The sequence below is a fragment of the Oncorhynchus tshawytscha genome, linkage group LG21 (genome assembly GCF_018296145.1).
Source record: "Oncorhynchus tshawytscha isolate Ot180627B linkage group LG21, Otsh_v2.0, whole genome shotgun sequence".
NCBI classification, from domain to species: Eukaryota; Metazoa; Chordata; class Actinopteri; order Salmoniformes; family Salmonidae; genus Oncorhynchus; species Oncorhynchus tshawytscha.
In genome coordinates this window covers 30,160,108-30,180,728 of record NC_056449.1, presented here as the reverse complement: position 1 = coordinate 30,180,728, position 20,621 = coordinate 30,160,108, and positions in this window count along the sequence as shown.

Sequence of the window (20,621 nt, the reverse complement as noted above, 5' to 3'; positions counted from 1 at the left end):
AGGGAAGGAGGGAAAGAGGGAGGGAAGGAGGGAAAGAGAGAAAGAGGGAAGGAGCAAGGGGAGAAGAAGAAAGAGAGGAAGGAGGGAAAGAGAGAGGGAAGGAGGGAAAGAGAGAGGGACGGAGGGATAGGGAGATGGAAGGAGGGAAAGAGAAAGGGAAGGAGGGAAAGAGAGAGGGATGGAGGGATAGGGAGATGGAAGGAGGGAAAGAGAAAGGCAAGGAGGGAAAGAGAGAGGGACGGAGGGATAGGGAGATGGAAGGAGGGAAAGAGAAAGGGAAGGAGGGAAAGAAAGAGGGAAGGATGGATAGGGAGATGGAAGGAGGGAAAGAGAAAGGCAAGGAGGGAAAGAGAGAGGGACGGAGGGATAGGGAGATGGAAGGAGGGAAAGAGAAAGGGAAGGAGGGAAAGAAAGAGGGAAGGATGGATAGGGAGATGGAAGGAGGGAAAGAGAAAGGCAAGGAGGGAAAGAGAGAGGGACGGAGGGATAGGGAGATGGAAGGAGGGAAAGAGAAAGGCAAGGAGGGAAAGAGAGAGAGATGGAAGGAGCAAGGGGAGAAGAGGAAAGAGAGAGGAAGGAGAGAGATGTGTAGAGGGAGAAGAGAGAGGGATGGATTGGATAGGGATAGAGAAAATGAGAGGAGGTGGATGAGAGGGGGAAAATGAGAAAGGGAAGGTGAGAAAGAGGAAAGAGAGAGGGGGAGAAGGGGGAGGATGGAGCCTGAGGTAAATGGGTTTTCTATGATTCATTTTCAGAAGGAATGGACAGAATATCTCCCTGGGGAGGTCGAGAGAGAAGACAGAGAAAGACAGGAAAGAAGAGCGAAACACACAGAGGAATCTATCACCTCCTATACCAGCACACTGACTCAGTACCACTAGTCCTGTATACATCTACCTCCTATACCAGCACACTGACTCAGTACCACTAGTCCTGTATACATCTACCTCCTATACCAGCACACTGACTCAGTACCACTAGTCCTGTATACATCTACCTTGTATACCAGCACACTGACTCAGTACCACTAGTCCTGTATACATCTACCTCGTATACCAGCACACTGACTCAGTACCACTAGTCCTGTATACATCTACCTCGTATACCAGCACACTGACTCAGTACCACTAGTCCTGTATACATCTACCTCGTATACCAGCACACTGACTCAGTACCACTAGTCCTGTATACATCTACCTCGTATACCAGCACACTGACTCAGTACCACTAGTCCTGTATACATCTACCTCCTATACCAGCACACTGACTCAGTACCACTAGTCCTGTATACATCTACCTCCTATACCAGCACACTGACTCAGTACCACTAGTCCTGTATACATCTACCTCCTATACCAGCACACTGACTCAGTACCACTAGTCCTGTATACATCTACCTCGTATACCAGCACACTGACTCAGTACCACTAGTCCTGTATACATCTACCTCGTATACCAGCACACTGACTCAGTACCACTAGTCCTGTATACATCTACCTCGTATACCAGCACACTGACTCGGTACCACTAGTCCTGTATACATCTACCTCCTATACCAGCACACTGACTCAGTACCACTAGTCCTGTATACATCTACCTCGTATACCAGCACACTGACTCAGTACCACTAGTCCTGTATACATCTACCTCGTATACCAGCACACTGACTCAGTACCACTACTCCTGTATACATCTACCTCCTATACCAGCACACTGACTCAGTACCACTAGTCCTGTATACAACTACCGCGTATACCAGCACACTGACTCAGTACCACTAGTCCTGTATACAACTACCTTGTATACCAGCACACTGACTCAGTACCACTAGTCCTGTATACATCTACCTCCAATACCAGCACACTGACTCAGTACCACTAGTCCTGTATACATCTACCTCGTATACCAGCACACTGACTCAGTACCACTACTCCTGTATACAACTACCTTGTATACCAGCACACTGACTCAGTACCACTAGTCCTGTATACAACTACCTCCTATACCAGCACACTGACTCAGTACCACTACTCCTGTATACATCTACCTCCTATACCAGCACACTGACTCAGTACCACTAGTCCTGTATACATCTACCTCCTATACCAGCACACTGACTCAGTACCACTAGTCCTGTATACAACTACCTCCTATACCAGCACACTGACTCGGTACCACTACTCCTGTATACAACTACCTTGTATACCAGCACACTGACTCGGTACCACTACTCCTGTATACAACTACCTCCTATACCAGCACACTGACTCAGTACCACTAGTCCTGTATACATCTACCTCCTATACCAGCACACTGAATCAGTACCACTAGTCCTGTATACATCTACCTCGTATACCAGCACACTGACTCAGTACCACTAGTCCTGTATACATCTACCTCCTATACCAGCACACTGACTCAGTACCACTAGTCCTGTATACATCTACCTCCTATACCAGCACACTGACTCAGTACCACTAGTCCTGTATACATCTACCTCGTATACCAGCACACTGACTCAGTACCACTACTCCTGTATACATCTACCTCCTATACCAGCACACTGACTCAGTACCACTAGTCCTGTATACATCTACCTCCTATACCAGCACACTGACTCAGTACCACTAGTCCTGTATACATCTACCTCCTATACCAGCACACTGACTCAGTACCACTAGTCCTGTATACATCTACCTCGTATACCAGCACACTGACTCGGTACCACTACTCCTGTATACAACTACCTTGTATACCAGCAAACTGACTCGGTACCACTACTCCTGTATACAACTACCTCCTATACCAGCACACTGACTCAGTACCACTAGTCCTGTATACATCTACCTCCTATACCAGCACACTGACTCAGTACCACTACTCCTGTATACATCTACCTCCTATACCAGCACACTGACTCAGTACCACTACTCCTGTATACATCTACCTCGTATACCAGCACACTGACTCAGTACCACTAGTCCTGTATACATCTACCTCGTATACCAGCACACTGACTCGGTACCACTAGTCCTGTATACATCTACCTCGTATACCAGCACACTGACTCGGTACCACTACTCCTGTATACAACTACCTTGTATACCAGCACACTGACTCGGTACCACTACTCCTGTATACAACTACCTCCTATAACAGCACACTGACTCGGTACCACTACTCCTGTATACAACTACCTCCTATACCAGCACACTGACTCAGTACCACTAGTCCTGTATACATCTACCTCCTATACCAGCACACTGACTCAGTACCACTAGTCCTGTATACATCTACCTCCTATACCAGCACACTGACTCAGTACCACTAGTCCTGTATACATCTACCTCGTATACCAGCACACTGACTCAGTACCACTAGTCCTGTATACATCTACCTCGTATACCAGCACACTGACTCGGTACCACTACTCCTGTATACATCTACCTCCTATACCAGCACACTGACTCAGTACCACTACTCCTGTATACATCTACCTCCTATACCAGCACACTGACTCAGTACCACTACTCCTGTATACATCTACCTCGTATACCAGCACACTGACTCAGTACCACTAGTCCTGTATACATCTACCTCGTATACCAGCACACTGACTCGGTACCACTAGTCCTGTATACATCTACCTCGTATACCAGCACACTGACTCGGTACCACTAGTCCTGTATACAACTACCTTGTATACCAGCACACTGACTCGGTACCCCTAGTCCTGTATACAACTACCTCGTATACCAGCACACTGACTCGGTACCACTAGTCCTGTATACATCTACCTCGTATACCAGCACACTGACTCAGTACCACTAGTCCTGTATACATCTACCTCGTATACCAGCACACTGACTCAGTACCACTACTCCTGTATACATCTACCTCCTATACCAGCACACTGACTCAGTACCACTAGTCCTGTATACATCTACCTCGTATACCAGCACACTGACTCAGTACCACTAGTCCTGTATACATCTACCTCCTATACCAGCACACTGACTCAGTACCACTAGTCCTGTATACATCTACCTCCTATACCAGCACACTGACTCAGTACCACTAGTCCTGTATACATCTACCTACCGTATACCAGCACACTGACTCAGTACCACTACTCCTGTATACATCTACCTCCTATACCAGCACACTGACTCAGTACCACTAGTCCTGTATACATCTACCTCCTATACCAGCACACTGACTCAGTACCACTAGTCCTGTATACATCTACCTCCTATACCAGCACACTGACTCAGTACCACTAGTCCTGTATACATCTACCTCGTATACCAGCACACTGACTCAGTACCACTACTCCTGTATACATCTACCTCCTATACCAGCACACTGACTCAGTACCACTAGTCCTGTATACATCTACCTCCTATACCAGCACACTGACTCAGTACCACTAGTCCTGTATACATCTACCTCCTATACCAGCACACTGACTCAGTACCACTAGTCCTGTATACATCTACCTCCTATACCAGCACACTGACTCAGTACCACTAGTCCTGTATACATCTACCTCCTATACCAGCACACTGACTCAGTACCACTAGTCCTGTATACATCTACCTCGTATACCAGCACACTGACTCAGTACCACTAGTCCTGTATACATCTACCTCCTATACCAGCACACTGACTCAGTACCACTAGTCCTGTATACATCTACCTCCTATACCAGCACACTGACTCAGTACCACTAGTCCTGTATACATCTACCTCCTATACCAGCACACTGACTCAGTACCACTAGTCCTGTATACATCTACCTCGTATACCAGCACACTGACTCAGTACCACTAGTCCTGTATACATCTACCTCGTATACCAGCACACTGACTCAGTACCACTAGTCCTGTATACATCTACCTCGTATACCAGCACACTGACTCAGTACCACTAGTCCTGTATACATCTACCTCCTATACCAGCACACTGACTCAGTACCACTACTCCTGTATACATCTACCTCCTATACCAGCACACTGACTCAGTACCACTACTCCTGTATACATCTACCTCCTATACCAGCACACTGACTCAGTACCACTACTCCTGTATACATCTACCTCCTATACCAGCACACTGTCTCGGTACCACTACTCCTGTATACATCTACCTCCTATACCAGCACACTGACTCAGTACCACTAGTCCTGTATACATCTACCTCCTATACCAGCACACTGACTCAGTACCACTAGTCCTGTATACATCTACCTCCTATACCAGCACACTGACTCAGTACCACTAGTCCTGTATACATCTACCTCCTATACCAGCACACTGACTCAGTACCACTAGTCCTGTATACATCTACCTCCTATACCAGCACACTGACTCAGTACCACTAGTCCTGTATACATCTACCTCCTATACCAGCACACTGACTCAGTACCACTAGTCCTGTATACATCTACCTCCTATACCAGCACACTGACTCAGTACCACTAGTCCTGTATACATCTACCTCGTATACCAGCACACTGACTCAGTACCACTAGTCCTGTATACATCTACCTCCTATACCAGCACACTGACTCAGTACCACTAGTCCTGTATACATCTACCTCCTATACCAGCACACTGACTCAGTACCACTAGTCCTGTATACATCTACCTCCTATACCAGCACACTGACTCGGTACCACTACTCCTGTATACATCTACCTCCTATACCAGCACACTGACTCAGTACCACTACTCCTGTATACATCTACCTCGTATACCAGCACACTGACTCAGTACCACTAGTCCTGTATACATCTACCTCCTATACCAGCACACTGACTCAGTACCACTAGTCCTGTATACATCTACCTCGTATACCAGCACACTGACTCAGTACCACTAGTCCTGTATACATCTACCTCCTATACCAGCACACTGACTCAGTACCACTAGTCCTGTATACATCTACCTCGTATACCAGCACACTGACTCAGTACCACTACTCCTGTATACATCTACCTCCTATACCAGCACACTGACTCAGTACCACTAGTCCTGTATACATCTACCTCCTATACCAGCACACTGACTCAGTACCACTAGTCCTGTATACATCTACCTTGTATACCAGCACACTGACTCAGTACCACTAGTCCTGTATGCATCTACCTCCTATACCAGCACACTGACTCAGTACCACTAGTCCTGTATACAGCCTCATTATTGTTATTTATTGTGCTATTTTCTTGTTACTATTTTATTTTGATCTATTTATTAATTGTTTTAACTGCATTGTTGGGAAAGGGCTCGTAAGAAAGTATTTCACGGTTTTCCACAATTGTATTTTATTTGAAAGAGAAGAGGAAGTGAAGGAGGGAGAGGAGAGAGAAAGAAGAGAGGGAAGAGAGAGCAGGAGGGCAAAATAATGAGACGAGTCCATTGTTTGGACAGCCAGTCACACAGAGTCATCAAGTCATCTTCATAAGGACAGACAGACCAGAAACTAGGTGTTCATGTGTGTGTATGTGTCTGTGTCATCACCACTCTTCTCTCTGGAATGTTGAAAGACCAACACCCTTCTCCCCTCCCTTACTCCCCTCCATTACTCCCTCCCTTACTCCCTCCCTTACTCCCCTCCCTTACTCCCCCTTATCTCCCTACCCCCTCCGCTATGAAAAAACAACTGACATTTACTCCTGAGGTGCTGACCTGTTGCACCCTTGAAAACCGCTGTGGTTATTATTTGACCCTGCTGGTCATCTATGAACGATTGTATATCTTGAAGAACGATCTGGCCTTAATGACCATGTACTGTTATAATCTCCACCCGGCACAGTCAGAAGAGGACTGGCCACCCCTCAGAACCTGGTTCCTCTCTAGGTTTCTCCCTAGGTCCCTGCCTTTCTAGGGAGTTTTTCCTAGCCACTGTGCTTCTACATCTGCATTGCTTGTTGTTTGGGGTTTTATGCTGAGTTTCTGTACAGCACTTTGAGATATCGGCTGATGTACGAAGGGCTATATAAATACATTTGATTTGATTCCTCCCCTTCTCCTCCTCTCCCTGTCGGTCCTCTCTGGTGTCCATGGTGATAGATAGAATAGGATGGCAGATGTTCCAGAGTTCTCAGTGTCCCGTTCCACATAAACAAAGGCTGACTGTTACCCCTGACATTCCAACAGAGCTTTGTTGAAGGTTACCTTGAATTCCACCACTATGGTAAAAGGCTGAGGCCCACTCCAGTTAGACTGCATGTTCTCTGAACAGACACTCACAGCTCTCTCAGACAATGACCAGGGTCTGACCTGTTGATGTATGTATAGATGTTCAGATGTGTATAGAGTGCGTTATGTGAAGCCTATAGGATGGCTTTATACCCCTCAAATTCAAATATGGAGCTTGATGACTACCCATCTAATCAGGGCCTGATTTAGACCTGGGGCACCAGGTGTTTGCAATTCATTGTCAGGCAGAACAGAAAAGCAGCAGTAATCTGGACCTGGTAGGATAAGATTTGAATATCCCTGATTCCTTTTTCTTGACAATCTAAAAACCGGTTAAACCATCAAACCCTAATAAACAGTTAAAAAGACTGAGAAAAGTCAAATCAAACACAAATAGACACACATTTCCACATGACACAACATGGATAATGATTACTGCAGTCACTGACTATAGTAGACATGCATCTTTTCAGTACTAGTACAATTCTTATACGCCGCGGAATAAAATGATGTAATTACCGGCTTCACTGAATCTAATGAGGAAGTGTTGTGTGCACGCACCTTTTCAGGATTCCAGACACAACGGGGAGATGTGGAACACAAACAGAGGACCAATGAAACACCAGGCACAACGGGGAGATGTGGAACACAAACAGAGGACCAATGAAACACCAGGCACAACGGGGAGATGTGGAACACCAGACACAACGGGAGATGTGGAACACAAACACAGGACCAATGAAACACCAGGCACAACGGGGAGATGTGGAACACCAGACACAACGGGGGAGATGTGGAACACAAACAGAGGACCAATGAAACACCAGGCACAACGGGGAGATGTGGAACACAAACAGAGGACCAATGAAACACCAGGCACAACGGGGAGATGTGGAACACAAACAGAGGACCAATGAAACACCAGGCACAACGGGGAGATGTGGAACACAAACAGAGGACCAATGAAACACCAGGCACAACGGGGAGATGTGGAACACCAGACACAACGGGGAGATGTGGAACACAAACACAGGACCAATGAAACACCAGGCACAACGGGGAGATGTGGAACACCAGACACAACGGGGAGATGTGGAACACAAACAGAGGACCAATGAAACACCAGGCACAACGGGGAGATGTGGAACACCAGACACAACGGGGCAGGTGTGGAACACAAACACAGGACCAATGAAACACCAGGCACAACGGGGAGATGTGGAACACAAACAGAGGACCAATGAAACACCAGACACAACGGGAGATGTGGAACACAAACAGAGGACCAATGAAACACCAGACACAACGGGGGAGATGTGGAACAACAGGCACAACGGGGAGATGTGGAACACAAACACAGGACCAATGAAACACCAGGCACAACGGGAGATGTGGAACACCAGACACAACGGGGAGATGTGGAACACAAACACAGGACCAATGAAACACCAGGCACAACGGGGAGATGTGGAACACCAGACACAACGGGGGAGATGTGGAACACAAACAGAGGACCAATGAAACACCAGGCACAACGGGAGATGTGGAACACCAGACACAACGGGGAGGTGTGGAACACAAACACAGGACCAATGAAACACCAGGCACAACGGGGAGATGTGGAACACAAACACAGGACCAATGAAACACCAGGCACAACGGGGAGATGTGGAACACAAACACAGGACCAATGAAACACCAGGCACAACGGGGAGATGTGGAACACCAGGCACAACGGGGAGATGTGGAACACAAACAGAGGACCAATGAAACACCAGGCACAATGGGGAGATGTGGAACACCAGACACAACGGGGAGATGTGGAACACAAACAGAGGACCAATGAAACACCAGGCACAACGGGGAGATGTGGAACACAAACAGAGGACCAATGAAACACCAGGCACAACGGGGAGATGTGGAACACCAGACACAACGGGGAGATGTGGAACACAAACACAGGACCAATGAAACACCAGGCACAACGGGAGATGTGGAACACAAACACAGGACCAATGAAACACCAGGCACAACGGGGAGATGTGGAACACCAGGCACAACGGGGAGATGTGGAACACAAACAGAGGACCAATGAAACACCAGGCACAACGGGGAGATGTGGAACACCAGACACAACGGGGAGATGTGGAACACAAACACAGGACCAATGAAACACCAGGCACAACGGGGAGATGTGGAACACCAGACACAACGGGGAGATGTGGAACACAAACACAGGACCAATGAAACACCAGGCACAACGGGGAGATGTGGAACACAAACACAGGACCAATGAAACACCAGGCACAACGGGGAGATGTGGAACACCAGACACAACGGGAGATGTGGAACACCAACAGAGGACCAATGAAACACCAGGCACAACGGGGAGATGTGGAACACAAACAGAGGACCAATGAAACACCAGACACAACGGGAGATGTGGAACACAAACAGAGGACCAATGAAACACCAGGCACAACGGGGGAGATGTGGAACACAAACAGAGGACCAATGAAACACCAGGCACAACGGGGAGATGTGGAACACAAACACAGGACCAATGAAACACCAGGCACAACGGGGAGATGTGGAACACAAACACAGGACCAATGAAACACCAGGCACAACGGGGAGATGTGGAACACAAACACAGGACCAATGAAACACCAGGCACAACGGGGAGATGTGGAACACAAACACAGGACCAATGAAACACCAGGCACAACGGGGAGATGTGGAACACCAACAGAGGACCAATGAAACACCAGGCACAACGGGGGAGATGTGGAACACCAGGCACAACGGGGGAGATGTGGAACACCAGACACAACGGGGAGATGTGGAACACCAGGCACAACGGGGGAGATGTGGAACACCAGACACAACGGGGAGATGTGGAACACAAACAGAGGACCAATGAAATGGAACTTTGTTGAGAAGATAAATGGTTCCAAAGTTCCAACAGTTGTTTGTGTAGTCTTTATTTATTAAGTTCCAACAGTTGTTTGTGTAGTCTTTATTTATTAAGTTCCAACAGTTGTTTGTGTAGTCTTTATTTATTAAGTTCCAACAGTTGTTTGTGTAATCTTTATTTATTAAGTTCCAACAGTTGTTTGTGTAATCTTTATTTATTAAGTTCCAACAGTTGTTTGTGTAATCTTTATTTATTAAGTTCCAACAGTTGTTTGTGTAGTCTTTATTTATTGTGTTGCAATGTCACACGTAGCACAAATTATATTGATGTGACAAGTACACTTGTCAGGGAGTTCCCGTTTGTGTTTGGTGCTCAGTTGAGAGAGAGGGTGTGTTTGGCACTGGGTGGAGGGTGTGTTTGGCACTGGGTGGAGGGTGTGTTTGGCACTGGGTGGAGGGTGTGTTTGGCACTGGGTGGAGGGTGTGTTTTGCACTGGGTGGAGGGTGTGTTTCGCACTGGGTGGAGGGTGTGTTTGGCACTGGGTGGAGGGTGTGTTTGGCACTGGGTGGAGGGTGTGTTTGGCACTGGGTGGAGGGTGTGTTTGGCACTGGGTGGAGGGTGTGTTTGGCACTGGGTGGAGGGTGTGTTTGGCACTGAGTGGAGGGTGTGTTTGGCACTGGGTGGAGGGTGTGTTTGGCACTGGGTGGAGGGTGTGTTTGGCACTGAGTGGAGGGTGTGTTTGGCACTGGGTGGAGGGTGTGTTTGTCACTGGGTGGAGGGTGTGTTTGGCACTGGGTGGAGGGTGTGTTTGGCACTGGGTGGAGGGTGTGTTTGGCACTGGGTGGAGGGTGTGTTTGGCACTGGGTGGAGGGTGTGTTTGGCACTGAGTGGAGGGTGTGTTTGGCACTGAGTGGAGGGTGTGTTTGGCACTGGGTGGAGGGTGTGTTTGGCACTGGGTGGAGGGTGTGTTTGGCACTGGGTGGAGGGTGTGTTTTGCACTGGGTGGAGGGTGTGTTTGGCACTGGGTGGAGAGAGGGTGTGTTTGGGGCTCTGTGGAGAGAGAAGGTTTGTTTGGCGCTCTGTGGAGAGAAAGGGTGTGTTTGGCGCTCTGTGGAGAGAGAAGGTGTGTTTGGAGCTGGGTGGAGAGAGAGGTTGGGTTTGGAGCTGGGTGGAGAGAGAGGTTGTGTTTGGAGCTGGGTGGAGAGAGAGGGTGTGTTTGGAGCTGGGTGGAGAGAGAGGTTGTGTTTGGAGCTGGGTGGAGAGAGGGTTGTGTTTGGAGCTGGGTGGAGAGAGAGGTTGTGTTTGGAGCTGGGTGGAGAGAGAGGTTGTGTTTGGAGCTGGGTGGAGAGAAAGGGTGTGCGTCCGTTCATTTTGACAAGGTGATAGAGTTTATATCCCCATAGTATCTTGATAAAAGAGGACAATTCAGTATTGTCTACCAAATACCCCCCACCCCCTCCCCTCTCTCTCTCTCCCTGTTTCTCTCTGTCCCTAGCCGGACCACATCACTAATGAAACCAGGGCAGCCAATAGAACAGCCCCTAAATGAACACACCAGCCAATTACACACTCCCTAATTGGACCAAAGGGGATGGGGACCGGCTATTACTTTAAAAGGTAATATCTAACACACACACACACACACACACACACACACACACACACACACACACACACACACACACACACACACACACACACACACACACACACACACACACACACACACACCAGACCGGACAACTCTCAGTGTACAATTAGCAGTGTAATTGAGGCCAGACTCGTTAATTTAGTGGAATTAGAACAGTTAATATGCATTTATCTGAATGGCCAGGGGAGGTGGCAGAAATAAAGTGTGTGTGTGTTAATTGTACAGTGTGATTCTTCTGGACGAATGAGTTTAGTGGTAATTGGTTTCCAACAACCTCCCTCTTCTCCTTTCTTCCTCCTCTCCCTTCCTCCTCCTCTCCCTTTCTCCTCCTCTTCTCCTTGCTCCTCCTCCTCTCCCTTCCTCCTCCTCTCCCTTTCTCCTCCTCTTCTCCTTCCTCCTCCTCTCCCTTCCTCCTCCCCTCCCTTCCTCCTCCTCTCCCTTTCTCCTCCTCTCCCTTTCTCCTCCTCTTCTCCTTCCTCCTCCTCTCCCTTTCTCCTCCTCTCCCTTCCTCCTCCTATCCCTTTCTTCTCCTCTCCCTTTCTCCTCCTTTCCCTTCCTACTCCTATCCCTTTCTTCTCCTCTCCCTTTCTCCTCCTATCCCTTTTTCCTCCTCACCCTTTCTTCTCCTCTCCCTTCCTCCTCCTCTCCCTTCCTCCTCCTCTCCCTTCCTCCTCCTATCCCTTCCTCCTCCTATCCCTTTCTTCTCCTCTCCCTTTTTCCTCCTCTCCCTTCCTCCTCCTATCCCTTTCTTCTCCTCTCCCTTTCTCCTCCTCTCCCTTCCTCCTCCTATCCCTTTCTTCTCCTCTCCCTTTCTCCTCCTTTCCCTTCCTCCTCCTATCCCTTTCTTCTCCTCTCCCTTTCTCCTCCTATCCCTTTTTCCTCCTCTCCCTTTCTTCTCCTCTCCCTTCCTCCTCCTCTCCCTTCCTCCTCTCCCTTTCTCCTCCTATCCCTTCCTCCTCCTATCCCTTTCTTCTCCTCTCCCTTTCTCCTCCTCTCCCTTCCTCCTCCTATCCCTTTCTCCTCCTATCCCTTTTTCTCCCTCTCCCTTTCTTCTCCTCTCCCTTCCTCCTCCTATCCCTTTCTTCTCCTCTCCCTTTCTCCTCCTATCCCCTTTTCCTCCTCTCCCTTTCTTCTCCTCTCCCTTCCTCCTCCTCTCCCTTCCTCCTCCTCTCCCTTCCTCCTCCTTTCCCTTCCACCTCTTCATTCCTAAGGTCTTGTAAAGTAGGGGTTAATTTAATCTACAGTCCCTCTCTCCAAAAAAATACTAAAAGTGAAGTTTGGGAGGAGGAGACAGGGGGAGGGAATAGGATGAGGAGTGGGAGGGGGAGGAGGAGGAGACAGGGGGAGGGCGGAGGAGACAGGGGGAGGGAAGAGGATGAGGAGTGGGAGGAGGAGGGGGAGGATGAGGAGACAGGGGGGGAGGGAAGAGGATGAGGAGTGGGAGGAGGAGGGGGAGGAGACAGGGGAGGGCAGAGGAGACAGGGGTGGGAAGAGGAGTGTTACTGTGGTGAACTGAAGTCCCCACAAGAATAGTAAACAAACAAACATTTGACCAACTGGGGACATTTTGTTAGTCCCCACAATGTCAAATACTATTTCTAGGAGGTTTATGGTTAAGGTTAGAATTAGTGTTAGAATTATGTTAAGGGTTAGGTTTAGAGGTTAGGAGCTAAGGTTAGGTTCAGGGTTAGGAGCTAGGGTTAGGTTCAGGGTTAGGAGCTAGGGTTAGGTTTAGGGTTAGGAGCTAGGGTTAGGATCAGGGTTAGGAGCTAGGGTTAGGTTTAGGGTTAGGTTTAGGGTTAGGAGCTAGGGTTAGGTTTAGGGTTAGGAGCTAGGGTTAGGTTTAGGGTTAGGAGTTAGGGTTAGGTTTATGTTAGGAGCTAAGGTTAGGAGCTAGGGTTAGGTTTAGGGTTAGGGTAATGAGCTAGTTTTAGGTTTAGGGTAAGGGTAAGGAGCTAGGGTTTGGGTTAGGTTTATGGTTAGGAGCTAGGGTTAGTTTTATGGTTCGGGTAAGGAGCTAGGGTTAGGTTTAGGGTTAGGAGGTAGGTTTAGGTTTAGGGTTAGGTTTAGGGTTAGGAGCTAGGGTTAGGTTTAGGGTTAGGAGCTAGGGTTAGGTTTAGGGTTAGGAGTTAGGGTTAGGTTTATGGTTAGGAGCTAGGGTTAGGAGCTAGGGTTAGTTTTAGGGTTAGGAGCAAGGGTTATGTTTAGGGTTAGGAGCTAGAGTTAGTGTTATGGTTAGGAGCTAGGGTTAGGTTTAGGGTTAGGGTAATGAGCTAGGTTTAGGTTTAGGGTAAGGGTAAGGAGCTAAGGTTTGGGTTTGGGTTAGGTTTATGGTCAGGAGCTAGGGTTAGTTTTATGGTTTGGGTAAGGAGCTAGGGTTAGTTTTAGGATTAGGGTAATGAGCTAGGGTTAGTTTTAGGGTTAGAAGCTAGGGTTAGTTTTAGGGTTAGGGTAAGGAGCTAGGGTTAGTTTTAGGGTTAGAAGCTAGGGTTAGTTTTAGGGTTAGGGTAAGGAGCTAGGGTTAGTTTTAGGGTTAGAACCTAGGGTTAGGTTTATGGTTAGGGTAAGGAGCTAGGGTTAGGTTTAGGGTTAAGGTTAGGGTAAGAGTACGGGTTAGTGTTAGGTTTAGGGTTAGGAGCTAGGGTTAGTTTTAGGGTTAGGGTAAGGAGCTAGGTTTAGGTTTAGGGTAAGGAACTAGGGTTAGTTTCAGAGTTAGGAGCTAGAGTTAGTTTTAGGGTTAGAAGCTAGGGTTAGTTTTCGGGTTAGGAGCTCGGGTTAGGTTTAGGGTTAAGGTTAGGTTTAGGGTTAAGGTTAGGTTTAGGGTTAAGGTAAGAGTACAGGTTAGGGTTAGGCTTAGGGGTTAGGGAAAATAGGATTTCGAATGGGACTGAATTGCGTGTCCCCACAAGGTTAGCTGTACAAGATTGTGTGTGTGTATGTGTGTGTGTGTGTGTGTGTGATCATTATGTGATAATCAAAGCAGTACCACACACTGCCATCCCCCTGGGGTAGAGCACTGTACAACTGATCAACTAAACTGTCATTGACTGTAACACAAAGGTTAAACGAGATGCTGAGAACCCTGCTTTCTGTACAGTACAGAGAAACACAGATATAGAAGTGTCACATGCAGAGGAAAGTGCACTGGAGCACACAGGCCTACAGACAGACTGTGTGCTAGTTTGTGATGGGCTAAAGATGTGAATCAGAGCTCTCTACTGATTAAGAGAGAAGATCACCACAACAACACACACTGACTCACTCTGCTCTGGCCTAACATTCTCCTCTCCTCCCTTTTCTCTTCTCTCTTCTCCTCTCCTCCCTTTTCTCCTCTCCTCTCTCTACTCCTCTACATGCATCCATCCATCCATTGTTAGAGACAGGATATTGGGGTATTTACTATCTGATCTGAAACGAGCGAGAGAGAGCGAGAGCACGCGCGAGAGAGACAGTACTCTGTCTTCATTTAATGTGTGTTTCCAACCAGTCAGTGAAGCACCACAGTCTAATTGGGCTAAGGATCAGATGGAGATAACACCAGCACTAATGAATGAAAGAACAAGGAATTCTAGAAATGCAATGAGCCTCACTAAAACACTAAAAGAGACTCCTCACGGATATCTGCTCCCCTCTTCTTTTCCACACCTCTTTTTACTCCTGCATTCTCTCTCTCTCTCTCGCTCTCTGTCTCTCTCTCTCTCTCTCTCTGCCTCTCTCTCTCTCTCTCTCTCTCTCTCTGTCTCTCTCTCCTTCTCTCTCTCTTTGTCTCTCTCTCTCTTTGTCTCTCTCTCTCTCTCTCTGCCTCTCTCTGACTCTCTCTTTCTCTCCCTCTCTCTCTCCCGCTCTCTCTCTCTCCCTCTCGCTCTCTCTCACCTCAAAAAATCCCCTATACATCACTTCTGCTACAGAAACCCCTGAGGGACATACAACACTGACAGAAAAGTCAAGAGATTAAAGTCACAGTCACCATCTGATATCTAAACTAGTAACATCCTGTCTAATGCTCCTACTATGGCCTGATGGCCCTAACACATTCAATGACCTGTTTGTCCCTCCTGGCCATCTGTCCTAGAGCTCTCTGCCTCCCCCGGCCATGACCTGACCTCTCCTAGACTGCCACCGCATGGTAAGAGCAGAACCTTTAGCAGTACGACAGACCCTGCTGCCACACACACACACACACACACACACACACACACACACACACACACACACACACACACACACACACACACACACACACACACACACACACACACGTATGTGCACAGATACATGAAGTTGGAATCCCCTCTTGTGTCATGGGGGATGTCAGGTGTGTATGGCCATGTTCCAACCTTCCTCCTTGACCTCTACTCCCTCACTCTGTGTCAACACTCCTGGTGGAAGGAGAGGGGGAGGGGGTAGCAGCCATGAAGTATAGGTCATGTGTGTGAGTACTGTGTGTGTGTATTGTGTGTGTGTATTGCGTGTGAGTACTGTGTGTGTACTGTGTGTGTACTGTGTGTGTGTACTGTGTGTGTACTGTGTGTGTACTGTGTACTGTGTGTGTACTGTGTGTGTACTGTGTGTACTGTGTGTGTACTGTGTGTGTGTGTGTGTACTGTGTCTGTACTATGTGTATGTGTACTGTGTGTGTGCGTGTGTGTGTACTGTGTGTGTTATGTGTACTGTGTGTGTGTACTGTGTGTGTACTGTGTGTATGCGTGTGTGTACTGTGTTTGTGTGTGTGTGTACTGTGTGTGTAATGTGTGTGCAATGTGTGTGTACTGTGTATGTACTGTGTGTGTACTGTGTATGTACTGTGTGTGTACTGTGTGTGTGTACTGTGTGTATACTGTGTGTGTGTGTATGTACTGTGAGTACTGTGTGTGTACTGTGTGTGTACTGTGTGTGCTGTGAGTGTGTGTACTGTGTGTACTGTGTGTGTGTACTGTGTATATGTACTGTGAGTACTGTGTGCGTACTGTGTGTGTACTATGTGTGTGTACTGTGTGTGCTGTGTGTGTGTACTGTGTGTGTCCTGTGTGCGTGTACTGTGTGTGTACTGTTTGTGTATTGTGTGCATACTGTGTGTGTACTGTGTGTACTGTGTGTGTGTACTGTTTCTGTACAGTGTGTACTGTGTGTGTACTGTGTGTACTGTGTGTGTGTACTGTGTGTGTACTGTGTGTGTGTACTGTGTGTACTGTGTGAGCGAGCTGAATCTGATGACATCCCTCCTGCTGACTCACTAACTCACTGACTCACTCTACTGCTGTGCCTGTGTATGAGTGTGTGTGTGTACAATATGTGGGTGTTTGTGTGTGATTGGCACGGGTGTACTTTATATGACTTTATATGTGTGTGAGTACACGTCCATATTCTCTTCCTCCTAACTCCTTGTCTATGGAAAATTCTGATATGTTCAGCCTCCCTCCCTCCCTCCCTCCCTCCCTCCCTCCCTCCCTCCCTCCCTCCCTCCCTCCCTCCCTCCCTCCCTCCCCCTCCCTCCCTCCCTCCCTCCCTCCCTCCCTCCAGCTCTCTGTCCTCTCCTCCTCCTAACTCCCTCCATCTATCTCTCTGTCCTCCCCTCCTCCTAACTCCTCCCTCCATCTATCTCTCTGTCCTCTCCTCCTCCTAACTCCCTCCATCTATCTCTCTGTCCTCCCCTCCTCCTAACTCCCTCCATCTATCTCTCCGTCCTCTCCTCCTCCTAACTCCCTCCATCTATCTCTCTGTCCTCCCCTCCTCCTAACTCCTCCCTCCATCTATCTCTCTGTCCTCCCCTCCTCCTAACTCCTCCCTCCATCTATCTCTCTGTTCTCCCCTCCTCCTAACTCCTCCCTCCATCTATCTCTCTGTCCTCCCCTCCTCCTAACTCCTCCCTCCATCTATCTCTCTGTCCTCCCTCCTCCTAACTCCTCCCTCCAGCTATCTCTCTGTCCTCCCCTCCTCCTAACTCCTCCCTCCATCTATCTCTCTGTCCTCTCCTCCTCCTAACTCTTCCCTCCATCTATCTCTCTGTCCCCCTCCTCCTAACTCCCTCCATCTATCTCTCTGTCCTCTCCTCCTCCTAACTCCCTCCATCTATCTCTCTGTCCTCCCCTCCTCCTAACTCCTCCCTCCATCTATCTCTCTGTCCTCTCCTCCTCCTAACTCCTCCATCCATCTATCTCTCTGTCCTCCCCTCCTCCTGACTCCCTCCATCTATCTCTCTGTCCTCTCCTCCTCCTAACTCCCTCCATCTATCTCTCTGTCCTCTCCTCCTCCTAACTCCCTCCATCTATCTCTCTGTCCTCCCCTCCTCCTAACTCCCTCCATCTATCTCTCTGTCCTCCCCTCCTCCTAACTCCTCCCTCTATCTATCTCTCTGTCCTCTCCTCCTCCTAACTCCCTCCATCTATCTCTCTGTCCTCTCCTCCTCCTAACTCCCTCCCTCCAGCTCTCTGTCCTCTCCTCCTCCTAACTCCCTCCATCTATCTCTCTGTCCTCCCCTACTCCTTACTCCTCCCTCCATCTATCTCTCTGTCCTCCCCTCCTCCTAACTCCTCCCTCCATCTATCTCTCTGTCCTCCCCTCCTCCTAACTCCTCCCTCCATCTATCTCTCTGTCCTCTCCTCCTCCTAACTCCCTCCATCTATCTCTCTGTCCTCCCCTCCTCCTAACTCCTCCCTCCATCTATCTCTCTGTCCTCTACACCTGTCTTCTTTACCTCTGACACACTCCCTCTGTTCCTGTTGTTTCTCAGTGATCTATTAGTGGACATTAGTCACTCCCTTCCTCCAGGTGACAGCAGCCTCATGGGGAGATGAATTCCTCTCTCCTGTCCTCCCTCTGTCATCCCTCTCTTCTCTGCCTAGTCTATCCTCGTCCTTCCTCTTTCCACTTCTTCACCTCTCCTCTCTTTCCCCTCTTCTTCTCTCTACTCTCTTCTCTACAGAGCATATGATGAGACCAACCTTTTCTCTCTCTCCCCTCTCCTCCTCTCATCTCTCTTTCCCCTCTCCTCCTCTCCTCCTCTCGTCTCTCTTTCCCCCCTCCTCCTCTCTTCTCTACAGAGTGTATGATGAGACCAACCTTTCCTGTCCTGTCCTCTCCTCTCCTCTCTCTCCCCTCTCCTCTCCTCCTCTCATCTCTCTCTCCCCTCTCCTCCTCTCTTCTCTCTTTCCCCTCTCCTCCTCTCTTCTCTCTTTCCCCTCTCCTCCTCTCCTCCTCTCATCTCTCTTTCCCCTCTCCTCCTCTCATCTCTCTTTCCCCTCTCCTCCTCTCTTCTCTACAGAGTGTATGATGAGACCAACCTTTCCTGTCCTCTCCTCTCTCTCCCCACTCCTCCTCTCATCTCTCTTTCCCCTCTCCTCCTCTCCTCTCTCCTCTCTCTCCCTCTCCTCCTCTCATCTCTCTTTCCCCTCTCCTCCTCTCCTCCTCTCGTCTCTCTTTCCCCTCTCCTCCTCTCTTCTCTACGGAGTGTATGATGAGACCAACCTCTCCTGTCCTCTCCTCTCTTTCCCCTCTCCTCTCCTCCTCTCATCTCTCTCTCCCCTCTCCTCCTCTCTTCTCTACAGAGTGTATGATGAGACCAACCTTTCCTGTCCTCTCCTCTCTCTCCCCTCTCCTCCTCTCATCTCTCTTTCCCCTCTCCTCCTCTCCTCTCATCTCTCTTTCCCCTCTCCTCCTCTCTTCTCTACAGAGTGTATGATGAGAACAACCTCTCCTGTCCTGTCCTGTCCTCTCTTCTCTCTTTCCCCTCTCCTCTCCTCTCGTCTCTCTCTCCCCTCTCCTCCTCTCTTCTCGACAGAGTGTATGATGAGAACAACCTCTCCTGTCCTGTCCTCTCTTCTCTCTTTCCCCTCTCCTCTCCTCCTCTCGTCTCTCTCTCCCCTCTCCTCCTCTCTTCTCGACAGAGTGTATGATGAGAACAACCTCTCCTGTCCTCTGTCTTATCCCTATTTCCTCTCTCTAATAAACAATAGAGAGTTTCACTTCTAGTCTCCTCTCCTTCTCATTTCCTCTCCTCACCTTTCCTCTCTTCTACGTACGGAAAAGGATACAAATGTATGCACTCACTACTGTAAATCTCTCTGTATAAGAGTGTCTGCTAAATGACTCACTACTGTAAATCTCTCTGTATAAGAGTGTCTGCTAAATGACTCACTACTGTAAATCTCTCTGTATAAGAGTGTCTGCTAAATGACTCACTACTGTAAATCTCTCTGTATAAGAGTGTCTGCTAAATGACTCACTACTGTAAATCTCTCTGTATAAGAGTGTCTGCTAAATGACTCACTACTGTAAATCTCTCTGTATAAGAGTGTCTGCTAAATGACTCACTACTGTAAGTCTCTATAAGAGTGTCTGCTAAATGACTCACTACTGTAAGTCTCTATAAGAGTGTCTGCTAAATGACTCACTACTGTAAATCTCTCTGTATAAGAGTGTCTGCTAAATGACTCACTACTGTAAGTCTCTATAAGAGTGTCTGCTCTCCAGTTCTTCTCTCCGCTATCCCTATTTTCAATCTCTCCTCTCCTCTCCTCTCCTCTCCTCTCCTCTCCTCTCCTCTCCTCTCCTCTCCTCTCCTCTCCTCTCCTCTCCTCTCCTCTCCTCTCCTCGCCTCGCCTCTCCTCTCCTCTCCTCTCCTCTCCTCTCCTCTCCTCTCCTCTCCTCTCCTCTCCTCTCCTCTCCTCTCCTCTCCTCTCCCCTCCCTCTCCTCTCCTCTCCTCTCCTCTCCTCTCCTCTCCTCTCCTCTCCTCTCCTCTCCTCTCCTCTCCTCTCCTCTCCTCTCTTCCTCTCTGTCTCCCCTGCTCTAGGTTGAGGGAGTGAGAAAACAAGACGCCAGAAGAATAAAGAACTCGTCCTCTTCACGCTATCT